Genomic DNA, 17406 nt, shown 5'->3' with positions numbered 1-17406 from the left:
TTTTAACTTTTATCATGTGTTCAATTTAGTCCCTATCTTCACTAATATTTAAAATGTAAAAAATTGAAAAGAAGAATTTGATAAACGAACTTGTTCATGAACATAAATGAACGGATTGATAAATGAGCTCATAAGTAAGCTTATAAACGAGCTCACAAACAACTTGTTCGTGAACACAAACGAACTGAACACATCTATGTTCGTGTTTGTTAATTTATTAAATTAACATAAATTTTTTTGTTCATACTCGTTTCCTTAACTTAACAAATGAACATAAACGAATATTATACGAACAGTTTACAAGCAGTTCACTAAATACTCTATTCATTTACACCTCTACGTATATCAAGCTTTCCCATGTTGCCATTGTTATATATTTGGTGAAATAAGTCCGGATTAAAAAAAAATTGGAGTTAAAAAATTTTAAATCTAAAATGCTCTGAATTTGAAAAACAAATATACCAAAAAAATGAATTTGAAAAAAAAATGATCTGGAAAGGTTCAAACCCTTAAAAACCGAGTCTAAAAAGCCCAAATCCAAAAAAAACCCCCGATTCCAAAAACCCAAATCAGAATTCAAATTTAATACTAAAAATGCAATCAAATGTCTTTTATTGTAATAAATTTATTACATATTTTATATATAATGAAATATTAATTCTGAGGAAAGAAGATTATTATTATTACATATAATAACAAAAGTTTTATGGTATTAATACTTAATTTTAAAGTTTTTGTTATTACATTTTACTAGTGTTATTTTAATATCTGATTTTTAAGACATAAACTTACATCAAATTATTTAATTAAAAGTTTTACTATATACATATATATATATTTGATGTTATAAGGATAAGGTACAATCACACCTACAAATGATACATATTCGAGTAGATTATAATTAAAATTAATAATTGTATAAACAGTTAAAATTTTAAAACAATATTTTCTATTTCTGAAACAAGATTTATTACATTTTTTGTTTAAAGAAAATATGAAATGCTGATGCAAAAAAAAACCATTTAGGAATTTTTAGTGAACTCTGTAATAATTATCAAAGTCATCCTCTGATATGAGTAAAAAAAAAAATCAAAATTGTATGAAGTATCTGTCAATGGCCAGGGGATGTCCAATAGGAACAATTTTTTAACCAAGAGATGCCAAGTGAATTGGCTACCTTAATGGATAGTGACCGAGCTTATTAAGTCTTTGCCACTTCTGTGTTATCGAAAAAATTGATAGTAGTTATTTATAACTTTTGATTTTATTTCAATGGTTTTTTTTTCATTGTAGGGACTAAAAAAATTATCAGTATAGAAATCAAAATATGTTTTTTAATTATCTAAAAGCAAACACGCGTAATACTTATTGTAAACTATTAATACAAACACGAACATAAAATAATTGAAATTAACTATTATAAAATAAAAAACTAATTTATAATACAAATTTATCTGAAATTATACTAAAATAAATCTAAAAATAATTCATTAATATAAAATTTAAAGACGATCTATACATACATAATTTAATTATCATCCATTAATACCAGGCTTCATTTAGCTCATCCTTATAGCATATTCAATGGTGTTCTCTTGTATTGCACAATGTTAATGCTGGAATTTTAAGTTTGATAGATTTTAGAATTATGTAAAATAAAATTTGTCACAAATCATTTTTGAGGTGAGATCGGATCACATAAAATTGAGTTATGTTCATAAAATTTTTATTTTACTAAAATAAAAAGCTCTTGCGAAATCTAAAAACAAGTTCGGTATTTGATTACGTGTAGAGAATGATTAACACCCACACAACACCTACAATTGATACGTAGTTAATTATTCATTGTTTTAATTTTAGAAAATTTTGAATTTTGAATTTAGATTTTATTTTATTTATCATCCGTTATATATACGATTTTAAAAGAATATTTACTTATTTTGAGAATCAACAAGGATTACCTTCAATAAAAGCAAAAATTATATTGTTAATCTTAAATAAATGAATTTTGTCTTAGAATTTTTTTAAAATCATATCATGCAAGATAGGAATAAATTATGGATTTTAGATTATATTAACTCTAAGGTAATTTAAAGAATATAACAACATAATAATTTATTTTGAATTAATAAAAAAATTGTAAAATAAATCAATTAAATGATTAGGTAAATTACACTCCGACAAAAACGAATACAATTCCATCTCATACGGTTTATTTTAATAAAAATTTCATATTCCAAAATAAATGATCAAATTATTATATTCTTTTATTGCCTAAAAAATTAATTTAAAATATGATTCGAATAATTAATAAATAATATGCTAACAAAAGCATAAATTACCCCTTAAATTATTCCTATAATTACTAATAATTTAATCTAATAAATTTTTTAGCTAGATCAATTAACCGAAAATCACCAAAAAGGGTGAACTGACTTTAACAATATTTGGTGAAAGTTTCAAAATTTTTTTTGACACAATCGATTTATAGTTGTTCGACTTTCTCAACCTAAATTTGTATTCAATACCTTAATTTTTCAATGATAAGGATTTTTCAATTCATTAACTTGAATTGAACTTTTCAAGGACAAGATTTAATATTTACAACTTTATCTTTTACAATGGCTAAGATAGAATCACTCCAGTTTTTTAAAGGCTAAACTAGAATCACTCCCTTTTACAATGTTTGATTTGTTAAACAACATATATCTCTCTATGTATGTTTACGAAGATGAAGCTCATAAATAATGTAAACAAGAGAAAATCAAAGAATAAAGATTGAAGACTTTTTCTCTGGATCTTTAAGCTTGAATACTAATGAGTGTTTTATTTGGTTAATATTTTATTATCAAATAATTTGTGTTATAGTGCTAATTTGAGTTATTTACGTTAGATTCTATGAAGGACTCTACTTTTCAGAAAACAATATTTAAAGAGTTTTTAAAAGTAGATTTATCCTATTTTATGGGAGTAGTCGATGCCGACTCTAATTAGAAGACCAATCCAGGCGTCGACTCTAATTAAATAATCCAATTAGCAAGATCAAAGGAGAAAAACAAGGCGAACCAAAGTTCTTTAGGAATTAAAAAGTTTTAATTAAATTCAAACATTCTATATTTTATTATTTAATCCATTAGGGTTCTAGTTTACTTAGGATTTTAATTATTTATTATTAGAATTTTTAGTTTACTATTAGTTTGGAATTAAGTATTTTAATTTTCTTGAGAGTTAGTATTTCATTCTCATTAGAATTATCTCAAAGCTATAAATACCCTATAGGCGTGAAGCTTGAGAGAATATGTTCAGAATTTAGTATATAACTGATTTAGGCTTTTATTTTGTTTTGGGTTTTTAGTTCAATAAAATTATTTTCTTCTTCATCTTTTCTCTCTTTCACAGGCCAAGTATGAATTCTATCATACTTGGCTAAACTTTTACTTAGCCGATAGCTAAGCTACGACTCAATTCGATCTCGTGAGAATTGCAAAAGCGCTTCATATCTTCATATATCTTTCTTGATTTTTGGCAGACAAGGAGAGGCTATCGACCTTTCTTTAAACATCTCAATATCTTCAATCCAAAGTTCCAAATTGGTTTGATTGACATTTTGATATGCATTTGGGGAGGAGAATCAACTTGTAGGAAATTCAATTTCCTAAGAACAAACTTAGCGGCAGTTCGCTAAGGGAAATCAAAATTGGGTTTTATTCTCATCGAGACAACATAATCCGAGAGCGTCTTTTCCAGCATTAAAAAAATAATTGGTGTTAACATCAATAACTTTGTTAATCCAAACAAGGATTAAATTCCAAGGATTATCTTTGGAAATCAATTCACTAGAGAGAAGAGCAAGTTATAAGGGTTGGGCCTTGTAGACTGTAACCGACAAGTATCCGAAGTAAAACATATTTTAGTGATCGAAATAGATTGAGGTGAAGCTGGAGGCTATCTCTCATATTAATTAATCCTCTACAATTTACTTTTCTTATTTTCATTGCTTTCACTTTAGTTTTACTTTATTTAGTTTAGTTGATTATTCCTAACCCGTTGTTTTTAATCTTTTTGTTTTACAGATTTCTTGGTTCAAGATCAAATCAAATCAGAATTAGAAATTTCTGAATCATTGTGGACCTACACCTTTCTTCCCTATATTACATTTAAAGCATAATTATCTCAGTGTAGATGTTCATTTTGTCCGGGGTTTCCATTCGATCTTCGATTGAGTTTATATATTATTAGTTACATGTTTAATGCTATATTATTATCAATTAAGTAGGAATTGTTAGTTATCATATTACTATTAGTTATACTTGTAGGTTATGTTACTTTTAACTAAATAAGTTAATTATTGGTTATGGTTATATATATATTATCATTAGTTATATTTATATGTCAAATGATTACCGATTAAATAAGTTAGTTATAATTTACTATATATTTAGTTATGTGCAAGTTTTATATTATATATAATATTTATTAAGTGGTATTTTGTTACAGGCCCAAAGCACACACCAGCAACACTACAACATAGCTCTCAGGCCCACTTGAGCTCCCTCACACGTGCCAGACTGGATTCACACGCTAAGGGGATCACTTAATCATGTTTCAACAAGATGCTGCCAAAGAGTGGTCTCTAAGAATGAAAGCAATCGTCGGATCTGACTTGTGTATAATGTACACGCGATGGCCGTTGGATGTTCAACACCCTGGCTGTAGCCAGTGTTTAGGATGAACGTGCCATTGATCCAAGCTTTCCTGAAGATGCCACGACAGCAGTCACGTATACCTTGCTGGTTCCCCCTTTTGTTCGAGATACAACCACCATGCCGTGCTCAGGTGGTCCCAACAGAGATTCCAGCAGCCACCTCTCACACGATGGCCCCCAGCTACAACAAACATCCTAACGACCAAGCCTCATCTGCAAAAATCAACATGCACAAAGGAAAACAGTGGGGAAAAAACAAAATGTAATTTGTTGGAGATTCCTTTTGTAACAGAAAAGGATATAAAACCCGAAGGAAATCAGAGTGTAAGAGGAGGTTTTTGCCCCCACATTCAAATAATACAGTGTAAACAAAGAGGGATTGTTTTTCTTTGCTCCCATTTTTGTTGATTCGAGAGAAGCAGTGTAATGGATTTTCTTTCCCTCCCATTCGAAAGTAATAGTAAAACAAGGGTCTCCCAATTTCTATTCGATTTCCCATTTCTTATAAACAACACACAATTCTCGTAAAGAAAAAGAGAAACACCACCAAAAACAGAGAACATCGAGAGAAGCAGTGTAATGGATTTTCTTTCCCTCCCATTCGAAAGTAATAGTAAAACAAGGGTCTCCCAATTTCTATTCGATTTCCCATTTCTTATAAACAACACACAATTCTCGTAAAGAAAAAGAGAAACACCACCAAAAACAGAGAACATTAACAAGAAAAAATCAGAAAAAAGGAGGCCATTTCTTATTTCCATTCGCCAATCACCAGAGAAGGAAAAACACACACAAAAGGGAAGGAAAAGCAGAAAGAAAGAAGGATATATCCTTGATCTTTTTTCGAACATCACAAAACTGGAAAAAATAGAGAAATGTTCTTACAGCCATCATCGACGAATTTGAATAGTGAGCTAAGGCCTGGTGATGAGAGGTGTAACATACTCCGAGATTGGCTCAATCCAACAGTGATACATGCCCCAGAGTCCATAATACATGCTTCTTTGGACTAATGTTTCTACTCGAACCTATTAGAAGAACAAAGTCTCGAAGATTCAAAGCATATCTACTCGGTAAGTATAATGTGAATGAATCATTAAACGATTCTAATGTTGCTCCCTTTAATGTTTTAGATTCGAGGTCGAATCTTTTTGAAGAAAGAGAGGATGATACATGCATCACAAGGCTCACATCAAGGAGAAGTAATAACTATTCCAAATGATCCACTCGTCAAGCATTGGAAAAGAAGATTAGAACAGAAGCAGACTTACGACGACTTTTGGAATGGGATCCTGATCTTATTTACTCAATATGTCTTCTTTAGATACAACCTTCTGTCTCTTATCTTTCCAACGGTTCTTGAATCGCATCAATCCGATATCGGGAACTCAAGATATGGTTATTTTACTGAAGACAAAGCATGCAGAAAATCCTATACGGGATTAATACGGGATTTTGTAAATATTACGAATTTTCAATATTTTTATTGATTATTTGTAATATAACTTAATATAGGATGATGCATATCTTTTAGGATAGATTTATTATTTTATTAGGAATTAAGGTTGAGTTAAAAATATTATCTTTAGTATTATTATTTTATTAGGAATTAGAGTTAAGATATGTTTAGTTATTATTATTTTATTCATTAGTTATTTAGGACCTTTAGAACTCAGCCCCTATATAAAGGAGGCTTCATTAAACTTTGTAATTGAAGATTTTTTTGATTAATAATACAAGGAGAGTTCATTTTTGCAAGTGCTGATTGCCTTGTGCCTTCGAAGCTTCTTCTCATTGAGTTCTTTCAAGTTCTTGTGAGGGAGATTAATCTTCACACTCCAATTTGCCTTTTCATCGCGACTAGGAGGGTTGGTTAGAGCCATATTATCGTGTTTGCCTTTTCATTGCGACTAGGAGGGCTCGATAGGACACTTATCCATCTATTTTCCACAAATCCATCCTTACCATCATCATCTTTACCGTTCACCTTCATAAGAGAGATATTTTGATTTCTTGGTTATCTTATTTTATTTTCAATTTCTTTATCTTTTTTTATCTTGTTCTAATATTATTTCTTACCTTATTTTCAGCACCTCAAAGAAACCCTAAAAGAACCCTAGCTATTACCGCCACCTTCTCTATTCATTCCTCATTGTTCTTCATCGAGTCTAGAGCTTTCTAGGTTTGATTCTTCAACAAGAGCAACGTTCATCAACCTGCCACCACTTCCCTATCAATTGGTATCAGATTTGGGCCGATTCTTGGAAAGAAGCAACCAATCTTGTTTGTTCTTGCACACAACACCGTCAAGGTACCCCAACGGAGCTAGTTCAGAGAAAATTCATCGTTTCAGGTTCTTTTTATTTAATTTTAATTTATATTTAAATCCTTCTTGTTAGTTTATTATTTTTTTACAAATAAAACAAAAAAAAAACAAAAAAGGCAAAAAAACCCAAAAACAAAAAAAAACAAAAAAGCCAAAATTTTAAAAAAAATCAAACGAAGGTATTTAGGACTGATTTTTTTCAGATATCATATTCATCCTAATATAAATCTCCAGTCCAAAATTCACCCAAATCGGAGTTCATTAGTGCCTTCAAATACATTCTTCAAGTTTCATTGGCAGATTCGATCTAGGATCTTGTCGAATTTCTTGAAAATTCTACAGGATGAATTTCGTGGTGAAAATTTCCAGATTTCAACTTCATATATTGAATATCATTCAAAAAAAAAATCAGAATTTTTGGAGATCAAGAACAACTTCAAACAAAGCGATCAAGAAAAACAGATTGTTTGAGGACTCACCGTTCAACAGAGTCTACTACTGGATACTACTGAAGGTATTTGGTTCTGAAATTTTACAGGTGGTTTCTTGACGCATTTAAAGACATTCAAGAATTTTTCCAGAATTTATGGACACCGGTAACCTCCTCAAAAACATTGCTCAAGTTGATCCAGCGTTTTCTAGGTTTTCTGGTTTGGTCCCTTTTTCTTTGACTCTTAGTGCTTTAGGTTCTTTTGTTTTTCCCTATTATTGTTCTTTTGCATTATCTAACACATTATATTCATTGTGTTAGTAGGACTAAATAGTTTGCATACATCTTCCTTCTTTGCATTCTCGTTCTCTTGGAGTCTAACATTTGTTTGGCCTCTTAGAGCTTTTAGGTTTTTTCTTATCGCCTTTGCTAGTAATCAAACTCCAATACGTACTGTGGAAGACTACTTGGTAAAGTGATTTTTAAAGAGTACAAGATCGGCTTACTTGCCTCTCGTTGTGTTACTTTCTTGGAGTGACTTGTGAGGTTTCTTGCTTTGTTGAATTTTCTTTCTTTTATTTTTATTTTACTTTAAAATTTTCTTTCGAGTGTTATAATTTCAGGATGTGTGACAATAACAACAAGACACTTACGGCTATCTTAGCCGCACTTGCACGACTCACGACTCAAGTTGAAAGATTTGATGAACTTACCAATACCGTGAGAGAACGACAAGAACCACAACTGGATCTACCAAACCAGAATCCAAGATTAAACAATGCTGAACTTTTGGTACCCAGGCGAGAACAACCACGTTTCCAAGCACCCAAACTCTTTTCAAAACCAAAGTTCATGATCACGTCTTTCAAAGGAGACAACGATCCAGACAGGTAAATCGATTGGGAAGGAAAAGTTTATCTTATATTCGCATACCATGACTACCCCCAAGCTAAACAAGTTCCCCTCATCACCATGCAATTCGAAGGATATGCTCGAACTTGGTGGATGCAAACAAGGAAAAAGATCCAGAATTTCCAAATTCCAACAATCACTTCTTGGACCGACCTCAAACAAACCATTAGGAAGCGATTCCTACCGACACATTATACACGAGAAGTTAAACTACGACTACACCGACTTCAACAAGGTAAAAGTTCAGTTGAAGACTACTACAAGGAGATGCACTCCTTACTCAATGGGCTAACATAACCTAAAAAGAAGAAGTCACCGTGTCAAGATTCGTCGTCGGCTTGAACTCAAACATCACTGATCTTCTTGACCTCCATGGGTATGAAAAACTTGAAGATATACTAAAGAAAGCAATGACAATCGAAGTACAAATCCAAAGGAGATTCCGAGAACATTACCAAGGTACTTCATCCTCTTACCAAGGTAATCCTTCAAATCCTTCCTCGTCTTCTGCTCCATCTTCTCTAAAAAAGCTAAGAGATGACAAACCTGACAAGGAGAAAGAACGACCAGCAAAGAATGACACACTTCCAGCCCCTAAAGATCAAATGATAATTTGTGAGGAGGTAGGGAAAGCAAAAAAAGAAAAAGCTGAGAAAGAGGCAAAAGAAAAAGAGGTCACTAGTTACAAAAGCCAAAAGAATAATGACCCATGGGAGGTGAGTGAACCTAATTGTGAGAAGAAAAGAGTGACTCAAAATCTATGTGTGAGCACAAAAGAATTGAGAGAGAACCTTCTTTACAAACAGCCTTCCATCCTTGTTCGCTTTAGAGAATCAATTGTTTCGATTTGTAACATTAACAAGGATTTGCCTAGTGTGTTTTCATCTTTGTTACAGGATTTTCAAGAATAATTAGGTGATTCACCTGACGGATTACCACTGGAAAAAGGAAAACAACACCAAACCAATCTAATTCAAGGTTCTATCATACCTCGTCAAACATACAATCTCGAAGAAACCAAAGAGTTAAATTTGTTACAAAAAGGCTACATCCATGAAAGCCTTAGTCGTAATGTCATCTTAATGATGAAAACATGACTTGAACAACTCTACATGCTTTATAGTTCATGCACAGGGAATCCATGTAAATGATGAGAAAGTAAAAGCAACACGAGACTGGCCCACACCATCTTCTATCGCCAAGAGTTGTCGAATAGTGCTAGGTGACCCTCCTGACGGGTTACCACTTGAAAGCCCTAATCACTATGCTATATCAATGAAGAGTCATGATTTACGAGAGTCAAAAGGTAAGTATTTTATTACTCATTTTAATGACATTGTAACATACTTCTTCTCCTTCTTACAAGGTAAGGCTCGTGAAGTTGTCATCCATACTAAACACAACTCCTTTAAGTGCGTAACATACCGAGGTAAGCAAACACAGTAGACGATACACTACACGAAGGTATACTCTTACCTATCAAACTCATACTACTATTCCGAGAATTGAACATATCAAAGATTTATATCACGATAACTCGGATATTTTTGATATTTCTACCCATACTTTTAAAAGTGCTTTTAATGAACTTTATCTTGTATATGAGTTTCCTTGCCAACTAAACAGGTTCTACAGTCCACAAAGCTCCTCCCGGGAATCATTAATTCATGAACCCACTTAGGAGACTTAAGGGATTACTTTAACAAACCAGTTGACATGGTTTTTAAACACTCATTCTCGCCACACACAAATAAAACCATGAGAAATTATCTGAAATAATCATACATAAAGCCAACAGTGGCCGGCGCCATGTTGAATTTCAACCAAAACATCAGATTATAAGACTTGTATGCAAAAGAGGATTTCAAGACTTCAAGAAATCAGTTCCTACAAAGAAGAAACCTCGACTAAAACGCATAAAGACACATCACATTGATCCTGGTAAATGTTTCACAAGTTTTTCTTTCAACACATCTAAATCTCTTTCTTTTGGATTTTCAGATTCGAGGACGAATCCTTTTGAGGAGTGGGGGAATGATACATGCACCAAATTCCATAATACATGCTTCTTTGGACTAATGTTTCTACTCGAACCTATTAGAAGAACAAAGTCTCAAATATTCAAAGCATATCTATTCGGTAAGTATAATGTGAATGAATCATTAAACGATTCTAATGTTGCTCCCTTTAATGTTTTAGATTCAAGGTCGAATCTTTTTGAAGAAAGAGAGGATGATACATGCATCACAAGGATCACATCAAAGGAAGAAGTAATAACTCTTCCAAATGATCCACTCGTCCAAGCATTGGAAAAGAAGATCAGAACAGAAGCAGACTTACGACGACTTTTTGAATGGGATCCTGATCTTATTTACTCAATATGTCTTCTGTAGATACAACCTTTTGTCTCTTATGTTTCCAACGGTTCTTGAATCGCATCAATTCGATATCGCGAACTCAAGATATTGTTATTTTACTGAAGACAGTGCATGCAGAAAATCCTATATGGGATTAATACGGGATTTTGTAAATATTACGAATTTTCAATATTTTTATTGATTATTTGTAATATAACTTAATATAGGATGATGCATTATCTTTTAGGATTAGATTTATTATTTTATTAGGAATTAAGGTTGGGTTAAAAGTATTATCTTTAGTTATTATAATTTTATTAGGAATTAGAGTTAAGGTATGTTTAGTTTATTATTATTTTATTCATTAGTTATTTAGGACCTTTAGAACTCAGCCCCTATATAAAGGAGGATTCATTAAACTTTTTAATTGAAGATTGCTTTGATTAATAATACAACGAGAGTTTGTTTTTGCAAGTGTTGATTGCCTTGTGCCTTCGAAGCTTCTTCTCCTTGAGTTCTTTCAAGTTCTTGTGAGGGAGATTAATCTTCACACTCCAATTTGCCTTTTCATCGCGACTAGGAGGGTTGGTTAGATCCATATTATTGTGTTTGCCTTTTCATTGCGACTAGGAGGGATCGATAGGACACTTATCCATCTATTTTCCACAAATCCATCCTTACCATCATCATCTTTACCGTTCACCTTCATAAGGGAGATCTTTTGATTTCTTGGTTATCTTATTTTATTTTCAATTTCTTTATCTTTTGTTTATCTTGTTCTAATATTGTTTCTTACCTTGTTTTCAGCACCTTAAAGAAACCCTAAAAGAACCCTAGCTATTGCCGCCACTTTCTCTATTCATTCCTCATTGTTCTTCATCGAGTCTAGAGCTTTCTAGGTTTGATTCTTCAACAAGAGCAACGTTCATCAACCCGCCACCGCTTCCCTATCAAATAGTGAAAAAGGAAGATAGGCGAGGACCACGGATATACGATCGGTGCGACAGTTGAAGGCGTTGGTAAGGTGCCCATTGCCGGAATCTGGGAACAAATGGGAGTTTGGGAGAGAGTGTTTGGGTTGTTTTTTTAGAGTGTAGGTTTAAAATGATTAAAAAAATGGGGTATGATATATAACATAACTTTTAGGGTTATTTTCTCTTAAACCCTCCTAAAGCCACCGTATTTTACAAAATGGTCCCCAGTCTTGTGCTTGTTTATTTTATTTTGAATTTATGAGTCCTAATTGCATGGTTTTTCATTTTTATTATTTGTTCTTTAATATGCTTAGAAATTTAGGGATATTTTTGTTTAGACCCTCAAACTCTTACCATGTATTTACTTCTAACCATAAAAATTTTAGGGTAAAATTAGGTTTTAGTCCTTCTAGATTTAACGCTTATTTATAGTTTAGTCAGATGTACAAACCATTTTCGAATTTGGCCTTTTTGTTTGTCCTGATGTCGTTATTTTCCAGATTTGCCTTCCTGTTTTATTTGTTTGGTTTATTTCTGTTTAAGTCTCTCACATTTAGGTTTGTTTTCATATTATGGTCCCTGTTATATTTTTAATTTATGTATGTGTCGTAACCGTCTTTCGGTTGGGCCCCGGAATTGGGCTTCGACTTGAAAAATGTGATTGGAGTCGCCACCGATTATTTATTTAAAAAATAAATAGGTTAATCGGATACCTTATATCTTACCTGATCTGCGTCTTACCAAAGATATGTCGGATTCGGGAGTCGATTACGGTCAAGGAAGGATTAGCACCCTTGAACCGCCCTTTCGGTACTACGTAATTTGCCGGTTGTCTTAAATTAAGAAAATTGTAATTTAAAATTAAAAGGTAAAAATACGATCACAATTACTTACCTTAGATAGTTTTAAAGGTGTGGCCTTAAGAAGGTCAAAAAACCATGTTAGATAAAAAGGTAATAGATAAAAAGGTAAAAATAAATAATTAATTAAATTAAAATAAAGAGAAAACAAATTAAATAAAAGATAAGATAAAGAAAAAAAGATAAAATAGTAGTAAAATAAAAATAAAAAAAAAAAAAAAAGAAAAAAAAAAAATAACAAAAAATAAAATAATAATAAAAAAGTAAAAATAATATATATAAAATAAAAAAATAAAAAAGTAAATATATATATATAAATTAATAAAACTGATAATAAAAAATAATATATTTATATATATAATCTAAAAAAAATAAAAATATATACTAAAGTAAAAATGAAAATACATAAAATGTAAAAAAAATATTACATGAAAAAAAAGAAAAGAAAAATAACAAAACAATTAAATAAAATGAGTAACAAGGGAATGTGCTTATAAATAAAGTTAAATAATAAAATAATAATAATTAAAACGTAAATGTAAGAGACCAAATCAAAAGTAAAAAAGATACTACCTTTTATTTATTTTTCGAATCGTTTACAATAGCTTTGCCTTTGTATCTTCTCGTGCTTTCCTCTATGTTTTGTGTGTAAATCGTATGCCCATCGTGTGTTACAATAGTGAGCTACAATGGCTATTTATAGTGCTTGTGGATCCTATCTTTAGGAGTTTAAAACATAGCAAAATTCTATCCTATTTTAGGAGTTGAATCCTAGCAGAATTTATCCTATTTTTGAGAGTTTGAATCCTAGTAGGACGAAAAAGGTGTGTTGACAGCTGCCCCTCTTTGCCCATAGTCGTGTAACGGGGATAGGGCAAAGATTGAAAGACACACTTTTCGTTCGGTGGAGTTGAAAATTGACTATGATGTTTCAATAACTCCCTGTCGAATTGAGTTACGGATGACTCTTCCGTCGTGAAGTCGAGTTCATCTGGAAGCTTCTGAGCACTATATCCTTCGTCGTGAAGTTGGAATCGAACTCAAAGCTTTTGGCGAGTGGCCTTTGAATTGTCTTCTGGATCAAGATACTTCGTCGTGAAGATGAAACTTGACCTGAAGACTTCGGTGTTGATGCGTTACAGATGACTCATTCGTCGTGAAGTTGGGTCAATCTGTTTGTGAAATTGGAATCGTACAGGGCCCCTTCGTCGTGAAGTTGAGCCTGAGAATTGGATATCCTTCGCCATGAAGTTGAAATCCAAATATTGTTCCGAGTCCAATATCCTCCACTGTGAAGTTGAAATTGGTTCTAAAACTGGGAAATTGTTTGTTGACAGTCAGCCGCCCCTTCGCTGTGAAGTTGAGCTTGTGCTGTCTCGAGTCTAATATCCTTCGCTGTGAAGATGAAATTGACTCTGAACGAAATCTTGTTGACAATCAGCCGTCCCTTCATTATGAAGTTGAACTTGTGTTGTCTCGAGTCCAATATCCTTCGCTGCGAAGTTGAAATTGGCTCTGAAATTTGAAAAATGTTTGTTGACAACCAGCCGTCCCTTCGTTGTGAAGTTGAACTTGTGTTGTCTCGAGTGGCACAATATCCTCCGTCGTAGAGTTGAAATCGCGAATGAAACTGAAAAGTTGTTCGTTGACAACCAGCCGTCCCTTCGTTATGAAGTTGAACTTGTGTTGTCTCGGGTAGCACGATATCCTCCGTCGTGGAGTTGAAATTGGCTCTGAAATTAAGAAGTTGTTGTTGACAAGCAGCGGTCCCTTCGTCGTGAAGTTGAACTTGCGTTGTCTGGAGTCCAATATCCTTCGTTGTGAAGTTGAAATTGGCTCTGAAATTAAGAAGTTGTTGTTGACAGGCAGCGGTCCCTTCGCCGTGAAGTTGAACTTGGGTTGTCTGGAGTCCAAAATTCTTCGTTGTGAAGTTGAAATTGGCTCTGAAATTGAGAAGTTGTTTGTTGACAACCAGTCGTCCCTTCGTTGTGAAGTTGAACTTGTGTTGTCTCGAGTGCCACGATATCCTTCGTCGTGGAGTTGAAATCGCAGATGGCCCTTTCGTTGTGAAGTTGAGCCTTGACTTGAATATCCTTCGTCGTGAAGTTGAAATCCAAGTATTGTATGCTGCGGGTGGACACAATTCCCTTCGCCGTGAAGTTGAAACCGTGGAGACCCCTTTATTGTGAAGTTTGGCTTCGAGCTAGATATCCTTCGTCGTGAAGTTGAAATCCACTCTCGAGCAAATTGTGTCGCTTTGAGTTCAATATCATTTGCCGCGAAGTTGAAATTGACTCTAGCTAAAACCTGAAAAAGTTATGCATATATGTGATGCTATGGATGCAATGCTCTTAGGTGTGCCTAAAATGCATATGCAACATATGTTATCTTGGGGCTCTGGAGAGAAATCTCGATCTCTAGTTGCCTGTCTGGAATCTTGATTCTTGAATCTTCAAATTTTGATCTCTGATCTTGAATTCTTCAAATGTTCAAATTTGATGTGCACATTCTATTTTTGATTTGAGAAATGCTTCTCGACCATCTCAAGTATGTGCCTGAGCTGAGTGTAACGGTTCAGATGATGCTTCAAAAGAGTTGTCTTGAAAGAGATAGAATTCGTTTCAAGGGAAACGATCTCAAAGATATCTGTTGTTTCATGAGAAACGGTCTCAAGGGAAACAAAATTATGTTTTAAGGGAAATAAATTTGAAGATTTTGTGTTTCAAGAGTAATTGTCTCAAGGGAGACAAAATTTGTTTTAGGGGAAATAAATTCAAAGATTTTGTTTCAAGGGAAACTGTCTCAAGATAGACGAAAATTGTTTCAAGAGAAACTATCTCAAGAGAGACAAAACTTAGTTCCAAAAGAAATTGTCTCACGGGGAGATGAAATTAGTTCCAAGGAAAACATATTCAAAGATGATGCTTCAAGAGAAATTGCCTCAAAAGCGACATAATTCGTTTCAAGGGAAATGATTTCAAAGATATCTGTTTTCATGAGAAACGAAATTTTGTTTTAAGGGATAAATTCAAAGATTTTGTGTTTCAAGAGAAACTGTCTCATGGGAGACAAAATTTGTTTCGAGGGAAACAATCTCAAAGGTTTTGTGTTTCAAGAGAAACTGTCTCAAGGGAGACAAAATTTGTTTCAAGGGAAATTATCTCAAGAGAGACGAAATTCATTTCAAGGGAAATGTTTTCAATGTTTATGTTTCAGGAGAAACTGTCTCAAGGGAGACAAAATTTTGTTTCAAGGGAAACTATCTCAAGAGAGACAAAATTCATTTCAAGGGAAATGTTTCCAATGTTTATGTTTCAAGAGAAACTGTCTCAAGGGAGAAAAAATTTTGTTTCAAGGGAAACTATCTCAAGAGAGACAAAACTCATTTCAAGGAAAATGTTTTCAATGTTTATGTTTCAAGAGAAACTGTCTCAAGGGAGAAAAAATTTTGTTTCAAGGGAAACTGTCTCAAGAGAGACAATGTTTGTTTCAAGGGAAACTGTCTCAAGAGAGACAATGGTGAGCACGATTCCCTTCGTCGTGAAGTTGAGCCAGAAATTGGATATCCTTCGTCGTTAAGTTGAAATCCAACTTGAAAATACGAACTGGATCGGTTCTGAATTATCTCTCGAACTCGTCTAAAGTTGATTCTAAGATCTGTCGATCTTTCAATATGTCAAATTGGTTGAAGTGTAGCTTCTTGCTGCTGAGTTAAGCAACCAACATCAATCTTTAAAGGTGTTTTTGAATCGAGTATATTTCGTCTTGAAGTCGAAACTTGACTCTAAAAGCTGTAAAAAATTATGTATGTGGAAATGATAAATATGATGCTCTAAAATGTATGCATAAGATGCATATAACATGAATTGGTTATATTTTATCTCTTGAAAAAGGCTTGATAATTCACATTAGGATGTTGAATCCCCAAAGATGCCCAAAAATATGCCCCAATATTTCATGTTGAATCTTCAAAGATGCCCCAAATATTCCTCATTTCTTGCTTCAGCATTGATTCTGAGCATGAGTTTTGTGTCTAAGAGTCACATGTCATTTACCAAGATCCACTCTAGAGAGACTGTCTTGTTTGAAAAAAATGTTTTTCTTTCTCTTTTAATATCAATTAAAAGAGTTTCAAAAATGTTTAATCCCAAGTTTTAAAAATATTGCCCCTTTCACGGTTTTACAATTGAGACGAATCATAAAACTAGAGTTCATTGGATATCAAAGAATTAATTACAATGTTAATCCTTCAATAAATTATAGCTATTTGACAAGTGTCAAGATCAAAGCTATCTTTGAGAGATGGTCAAGTAAGGAAAGGATAAAAAGTCTCAGGTCATTGTGTTTGGTCAAAGGTTTGGCATTTGATGCTCAAAGGTTTGGTATTTGATGCTCAAAGGATTGATGGGGTAGCTTGCATGCTTCTCTACTGGAAGTGTTCTCTGACTCCCAACCTTCGTTGTCACACTCGGATTGTGCGATGCCTTATCAAGGAATTTGTGATCACCTCAGTTGCACAATTTTTATATTCAAGCCGCCTTTTCAGGTTTTCAACTCGAATCCTTTGGTTTCAAGACGTTATTCAGGATTTATGTCTTGAACCCCCCTTTGTTATTTTTCTCTACCATACATTAATTACATTGTTTTTTTGCAAACAAAGATTAATCCTGATGGGCGGGATGAAATCTGAAGATAGTCTCTTCTGTTTAGAAATCCATGTATGATTAGAAGGGACTTTTAAGGCACGTAATGTAGGCCAGTGTTCGTGGTTATGAAAGAAAAGGATAAATAGGCCCAAATGAGTGTTTCAGGGTATTGAACCAAGGATCAATTCATTCTGAT

Source organism: Hibiscus syriacus, unplaced genomic scaffold, assembly GCF_006381635.1.
Source record: "Hibiscus syriacus cultivar Baekdansim isolate YM2019G1 unplaced genomic scaffold, ASM638163v2 tig00111996_pilon, whole genome shotgun sequence".
NCBI classification, from domain to species: Eukaryota; Viridiplantae; Streptophyta; class Magnoliopsida; order Malvales; family Malvaceae; genus Hibiscus; species Hibiscus syriacus.
This window is presented reverse-complemented; position numbering follows the sequence as displayed.